The 6,265-nt window shown below is 52.0% G+C and overlaps 1 non-coding gene across 1 annotated transcript; it reads left to right on the plus strand.

The window, feature by feature from the left end:
• Positions 1–5,581: 5,581 nt before the first annotated feature.
• LOC140408051 (U2 spliceosomal RNA) lies at positions 5,582–5,768 on the plus strand. Its single transcript, XR_011939996.1, has one exon. It is a non-coding gene; the product is annotated as a U2 spliceosomal RNA (small nuclear RNA).
• The last annotated feature ends 497 nt before the right edge of the window (positions 5,769–6,265 follow it).

A 6,265-nucleotide genomic window follows, 5' to 3' on the forward strand; every position in this document is an offset into this window, starting at 1 on the left:
CCCTTGATGGGGAATTTCAAACTCAAAAAACAGCTCAAACACATACAAATATACACTTTATTCACAGTTCTTTCAGCACACAACAAAATGCTTCGGCAACTGGCTGCTGCTACTCACCTTCTACCTGGCCCCGGTGTCATGAAGAATGACCAAACGCATCTTACAAGCACAACAGCGAAAGGGAACTCATTCGAAATTGACCACCCATTTCACTCTTGAATGTGCATTACTCGGCTTCTCGGCCTTTTGCCTAACATCAAGTGTAGTCTCATTTGATCGAGAGAAGCTGAGGATTTCCATGTCGATTGTGGATTGGACAACTCAGAGGGATTGAAGTCGTCAAAGAGGAAACGTTTGGAGCTTGGCTGCTATTGGTGGATCTACATGCTGGCCTAAACCTCGGGTTTAGGCCTAACGCTGATACAGTTTCACACCCAACGTGCGAGCTATGGATGCAGCTGCATCCCGACCACCAGGCTGGGGAGTGCGAAACACTGTCCGAGTCACAGTGAAGAAAACGGAAGGAGAGTCACCTTTGGACCGGAAACACTTCGTGAAGAGGGTGCTGCTCGAGTGCTGTGGGTTTAAAGCAACAGAGATCTTCTGCTTGCAAAACTTCCCCAAGAATGGTTTCTTTGATGTCACCTTCAAGAGCGTCGCAGCGTGCATCAAATTCTTGAACGTCTTCAAGGAAAAAGGTAACCAGAGTCCCTTGTCGATCCTGACTGCGGAGCCTCTGTTTACGCTACCGGCACAGCGAAATCGGGTTGTTGCACTGCACACGTACAACCCCCACGTCCCTGTCTCTGATGTGCTCACGTTCCTCGCCAGGTACGCTGAGCTGAAAAGTGACAGCGTGCAAGTGAAAGACACCTTCGGCATCTGGACAAGTGAGCACCAGGTCAAGGTGACCCTAAGAACGGACAGCAACGGAGCCATCCTGCATCCCCCCTCCAATTTCGCTATTGGAGTAAATCGTGGCTACCTCTACTACGTGGGACAGCCACGAGTATGCCACACCTGTGGCAAAACGGGGCATGTTGCCGCAAACTGCAGTGTGACCTTCTGCAAGAACTGCAGGCAGGAGGGACACATGACTAAGGACTGCAAGGAAGACAAGTGCTGCAACCTGTGTGGGGAGGCCGGCCATCTTTACAGGGCCTGCCCGAAACGCGGGGCGACATACGCACAGATCATCAGCAGCGGAGTCAAAAAGGCGACCAGAGAGGAGGTGCATACACCCTCCACCGAAAAAGACACCACGGTTCAGGTTGAGGAAAAGCAACAGAAGGGCCCCCAACAAAAAGAGGAGCCCCCAACACCTCCTGACAACCCAGCCCCAGCCCCATCTGATGAGGAACACTCAATGGAAGAGGATGGGACAAAGAATAAAGAGCCCTTGGAAACCGTGAACAGGGACAAACGTAAGAGGAAACAAAAAAACAAACTGAAGAACCCCCTGAGGGGTAGTGGCAAAAAGCGACACCTCTCAGCCGGCGCACTTAGCGCCGACACCTCATCCGATGAGGGAAAACAGGACAAGAATCGGCCTCAGATAAAGAGGCAAAGCACCAACGTGGAACGGAAGGCACAGACCCCCCAGACCACCGACCGGGAAGAAAACAAGGTCACAGACCAACCCCCGATAGCAACGAGCAGCAACAACCCAGGTGAAGACCGGCCTGCAACCCCAACACCTACTGACTGCCACGACGAACCCCAGGGCTACACCACACCCCCAATGCATCTGCATCAAAACCACGGGGCCAGTACGGACCAGAACAGCTTTCTCAGCCCTGCAACTGTGCTAAAGTTTGCGAGCACCACCGGCATGCTGGGGAACATCGAACAGCTGGAACAGCCAACTGTATAGACTCTGGACTCTTGAGACGGGTAAATCTACCTTTTAATAATGGGTTTAAAAATTGCATCCATAAATGTGCGAAGCATCAAAGATACTTCGCGGTGTGTAGCCACACTCAACTATTTGGCAAATGTAAAAGCTGACCTACTGTTCCTGCAGGAGTGCGGAATTCCGCACCTCAGCAACTACAGGCGCTGGTCGAGCTGGTGGTCCCACGGGCCATCCATCTGGTCAGGAGGAAACGACTGCCGCTCCTCCGGCCTGGGTATTCTGCTGCGGGGAGGCAACTTCACCATCTCCGACGTTAAGGAGGTGGTGGGCGGGCGCCTCCTCGTAGCAGACGTGAAATACAAAAACACCCCTCTCAGACTTATTAATGTGTATGCCCCGGCCGTAAAAAGTGAGCGGCTGGCAGTCCTTCAGCAACTCCCACTGCTGTTGGCCACCTCCAAGCCGGTCATCCTGGGTGGTGACTTCAACTGCATCATCGATGCGGCTGGACGATCCAGCAAAGCCGACAGCAAACTGGACGCTACGTCCAGACTCCTGATGGAAACGGTAAAAGACGCCAAGCTGCTCGACGTCTGCAGCAACCCTGCAGACGGCGCGCAGCGTAGATACACATGGTCACGGCCAGACGGGTCCGTCCGCTCCAGGATAGACTTCTTTTTTGTGACCCGAGCTTTCACGGTCAGGTCCACCGACGTAACGCCGGTGTTCTTCTCTGACCACTGCCTCCTACTGGCCGACTGCCACCTGCAGGAAGACCAGGGGGTAGGCAGGGGGACGTGGAAGCTAAATGTAAAACTGCTGACCCCTGAGAACATCGAGGAACTCAGGAGGGATTACAAAGGTTGGAGAACCGTGAAACCCCTCTTTGAGGCCCCACATCTCTGGTGGGAAGCAATCAAGGGGAATATCAAGAGGTTTTTCATCCTCAAGGGCGTTCAAAAGGTGAGAGAGAGACGAGGGGTCATGTCCAGGCTCCAGAAAAGTATGCAAAATTTGCTCCAGCTGCAGTCGATGGGGGTGGATGTCAAGGAGGATCTCCAAGAGGTGAAGAGCCAGCAAGCCTCGCTCTACACCTCGGAGGCCTCCAAGGTTATCTTCCGTTCCAGAGTCCGCTCCGTGGAGCAGGACGAAAAGTGCTCACGCTTCTTCTTCCAAAAGGTGCACAGAGAGACCTCTGTGATCAGCAGCCTGAAAGAAGAAGATGGCTCTGAAAAGTCATCGCAGTCTGACATCCTGAGGATCAGCCAATCCTTTTATGCCGGACTGTATGACCTGAAGCCAACAGATAGCACTGTTTCCCAGACCTTCCTGTCGACTATCACGGAGGTCATAGGCGACAGCGAGCTGGAAAACCTGGACAAACCACTAACTCTGGACGAGCTGACAAAGGCCGCCAAGTCCTTCGAGACGAGTAAAACTCCCGGAAGCGACGGCTTACCGGTTGAGTTGTATTCGGCTCTGTGGGACTGGATGGGCCCAGACCTGCTGGAAGTGTACGAGAGTATGCTTCTGGAAGGCAGCATGTCAGAGTCCATGAGGAAAGGCATCATCACCCTCATCTACAAACAGAAGGGGGAAAGGGAAGACATTCGAAATTGGCGACCCATTTCACTATTGAATGTGGACTACAAAATTCTAGCAAAGGTCATCGCCAATCGGGTCAGGTCTGCTCTGGAGTCGGTGATCCACCCTGACCAGACCTGTGCTGTACCCGGCAGGAAGATCTCTGATAGCCTCGCGCTACTCAGGGATACGATCGCCTACGTGCAGGACAGGGGGGTGGACACTTGCCTCATCAGCCTTGACCAGGAGAAGGCTTTTGACAGAATATCGCACACCTACATGATGGATGTGCTCTCCAAAATGGGGTTTGGGGAGGAAATTCGCAATTGGATCAAACTGCTCTACACAAACATCTATAGCGCAGTCTCAATCAATGGGTGGGAATCAGAAAAGTTCCAGATCAGATCTGGAGTCAGGCAGGGCTGCCCTCTCTCCTCTGCCCTTTTTGTGTGCTGCATAGAACCTTTTGCCGAGTCCATCAGGAGGGATCCGGGTATAAGAGGAGTGACGATCCCAGGCAGTGGAGGCATGCAAGTCAAGGCCTCCCTGTACATGGACGACGTTGCCGTCTTCTGCTCGGATCCTGCGTCTGTACGCAGGCTCTTGACCACCTGCGACCAGTTTGAACTGGCCTCTGGAGCCAAGGTAAACCGGGGCAAGAGCGAGGCCATGTTCTTTGGGAACTGGGCCGACCGGTCCTTTGTCCCCTTCACTGTCAGGTCAGATTACCTGAAGGTGCTGGGGATATGGTTCGGAGCTGCTGGGGCGTGCACCAAAAACTGGGAGGAGCGCATAGGAAAGGTAAGACAGAAACTGGGCTGGTGGGAGCAACGCTCCCTCTCCATTGCGGGCAAAACCCTGGTCATCAGGTGTGAGGTACTCTCGGTGCTACTGTACGTGGCGCAGGTCTGGCCCATAACCCGACCCTACGCCACAGCAGTCACCCGGGCCATCTTCAAATTGATCTGGCGATCCAAGATGGACCGTGTCCGAAGGGACACCATGTACAAACCTCTGGAGAAGGGAGGGCGGAACGTACCCAACGCCTCCCTCATCCTGTTGGCCACCTTTGTGTCCAGCTGCATCAAGCTGTGCGTGGACCCCCAGTATGCAAACACCAAGTGTCACTACATACTGAGGTTCTACCTGTCCCCGGTGTTGCGAAGGATGGGCCTGGCCTCATTGCCGCGGAACGCTCCAAGTAGTTGGACCGTACCGTACCACCTGTCCTTTGTGGAAAAGTTTTTGAAGGAAAACACCTTTGACCACAAGGCAATGAAGCAGTGGTCAGCACGTAATGTCCTCGAGGCCCTCAGGGAAAAGGAGACCGTGGAGGACGTTGGATGGTTCCCTGAGCAGACTGCCAGAGTCATCTGGCAGAACGCCTCATCACCAGAACTTTCAAACAAGCACCAAGACCTAGCTTGGCTGGTGGTGAGAAAGGCCCTCCCTGTCAGATTCTTCATGCACACCCGAAGGCTCTGCACCAATGCACGCTGCCCTCGGAGTGGCTGTGGGGGAAATGAGACGGTCACACACCTCCTTGTGGAATGTGCCTTTGCAAAGAAGGTCTGGAGAGAGATGCAGTGGTATTTGTCAAGGTTTATCCCAAACAGATCTGTGACACAGGACTCTGTGCTCTACGGACTGTTTCCAGGGACACACACCGAGACAAATATCAACTGCTGCTGGAAGGTCATCAACTCGGTAAAAGACGCTCTTTGGTCTGCCCGAAACTTGCTGATCTTCCAGTGCAAAGAATTGTCCTCGACCGAGTGTTGCAGACTGGCACATTCCAAGGTCCAGGACTACGTGCTGAGGGACGCACTCAAGCTTGGGCAGCTGCCGCCAAGGCGCAATGGGGAAAGACCACTGTGTAAAGTCTCTCCAGCAAATGTACACCGAGGGGCGCGTAACAGTGTAAAGCCCCTCGGTCTGGGCAACCAACACTCCAATGTATAAAACAAACATGACAATGTAAATATTTAAGAAGGAATTGTAATGTAAAGAGTGATATGTGTATGACAATAGCAAAATTGAATGAAAGAAAGTCAAGGCAACATGTAACCCTGCCGGAAATGTACAGTCAAGACAATTTGAAATGTTTCTGTAATGCTCATGATAAATTTTTATGAATAAAGTGTATTTTTTTGGAAAAAAAAAAAAAAAAAAAATCTGTTCTTATCAGTTTAATATATCTGATACGTCCCTTATCTGGGGACCATATATTAAATTGATTTTTGGAGCAGGGAGATGGAATAGGGGCTTGCTCCGTCCACTCCACGCATCGACCTGGTATTGCAGTATCTCCAGCAACGGTGCACACCACCCCTTGATGGGGAATTTCAAACTCAAAAAACAGCTCAAACACATACAAATATACACTTTATTCAGTTCTTTCAGCACACAACAAAATGCTTCGGCAAGTGGCTGCTGCTACTCACCTTCTACCTGGCCCCGGTGTCATGAAGAATGACCAAACGCATCTTACAAGCACAACGGCGAAAGGGAACTCATTCGAAATTGACCACCCATTTCACTCTTGAATGTGCATTACTTGGCTTCTCGGCCTTTTGCCTAAGATCAAGTGTAGTCTCATTTGGTCGAGAGAAGCTGAGGATTTCCATGTCGATCGTGGATTGGACAACTCGGAGGGATTGAAGTCGTCAAAGAGGAAACGTTTGGAGCTTGGCTGCTATTGGTGGATCTACATGCTGGCCTAAACCTCGGGTTTAGGCCTAACGCCGATACAGTTTCACACCCAACGTACGAGCTATGGATGCAGCTGCATCCCGACCACCAGGCTGGGGAGTGCGAAACACTGTC

Source organism: Scyliorhinus torazame, chromosome 2 (genome assembly GCF_047496885.1).
Source record: "Scyliorhinus torazame isolate Kashiwa2021f chromosome 2, sScyTor2.1, whole genome shotgun sequence".
NCBI lineage: Eukaryota > Metazoa > Chordata > Chondrichthyes > Carcharhiniformes > Scyliorhinidae > Scyliorhinus > Scyliorhinus torazame.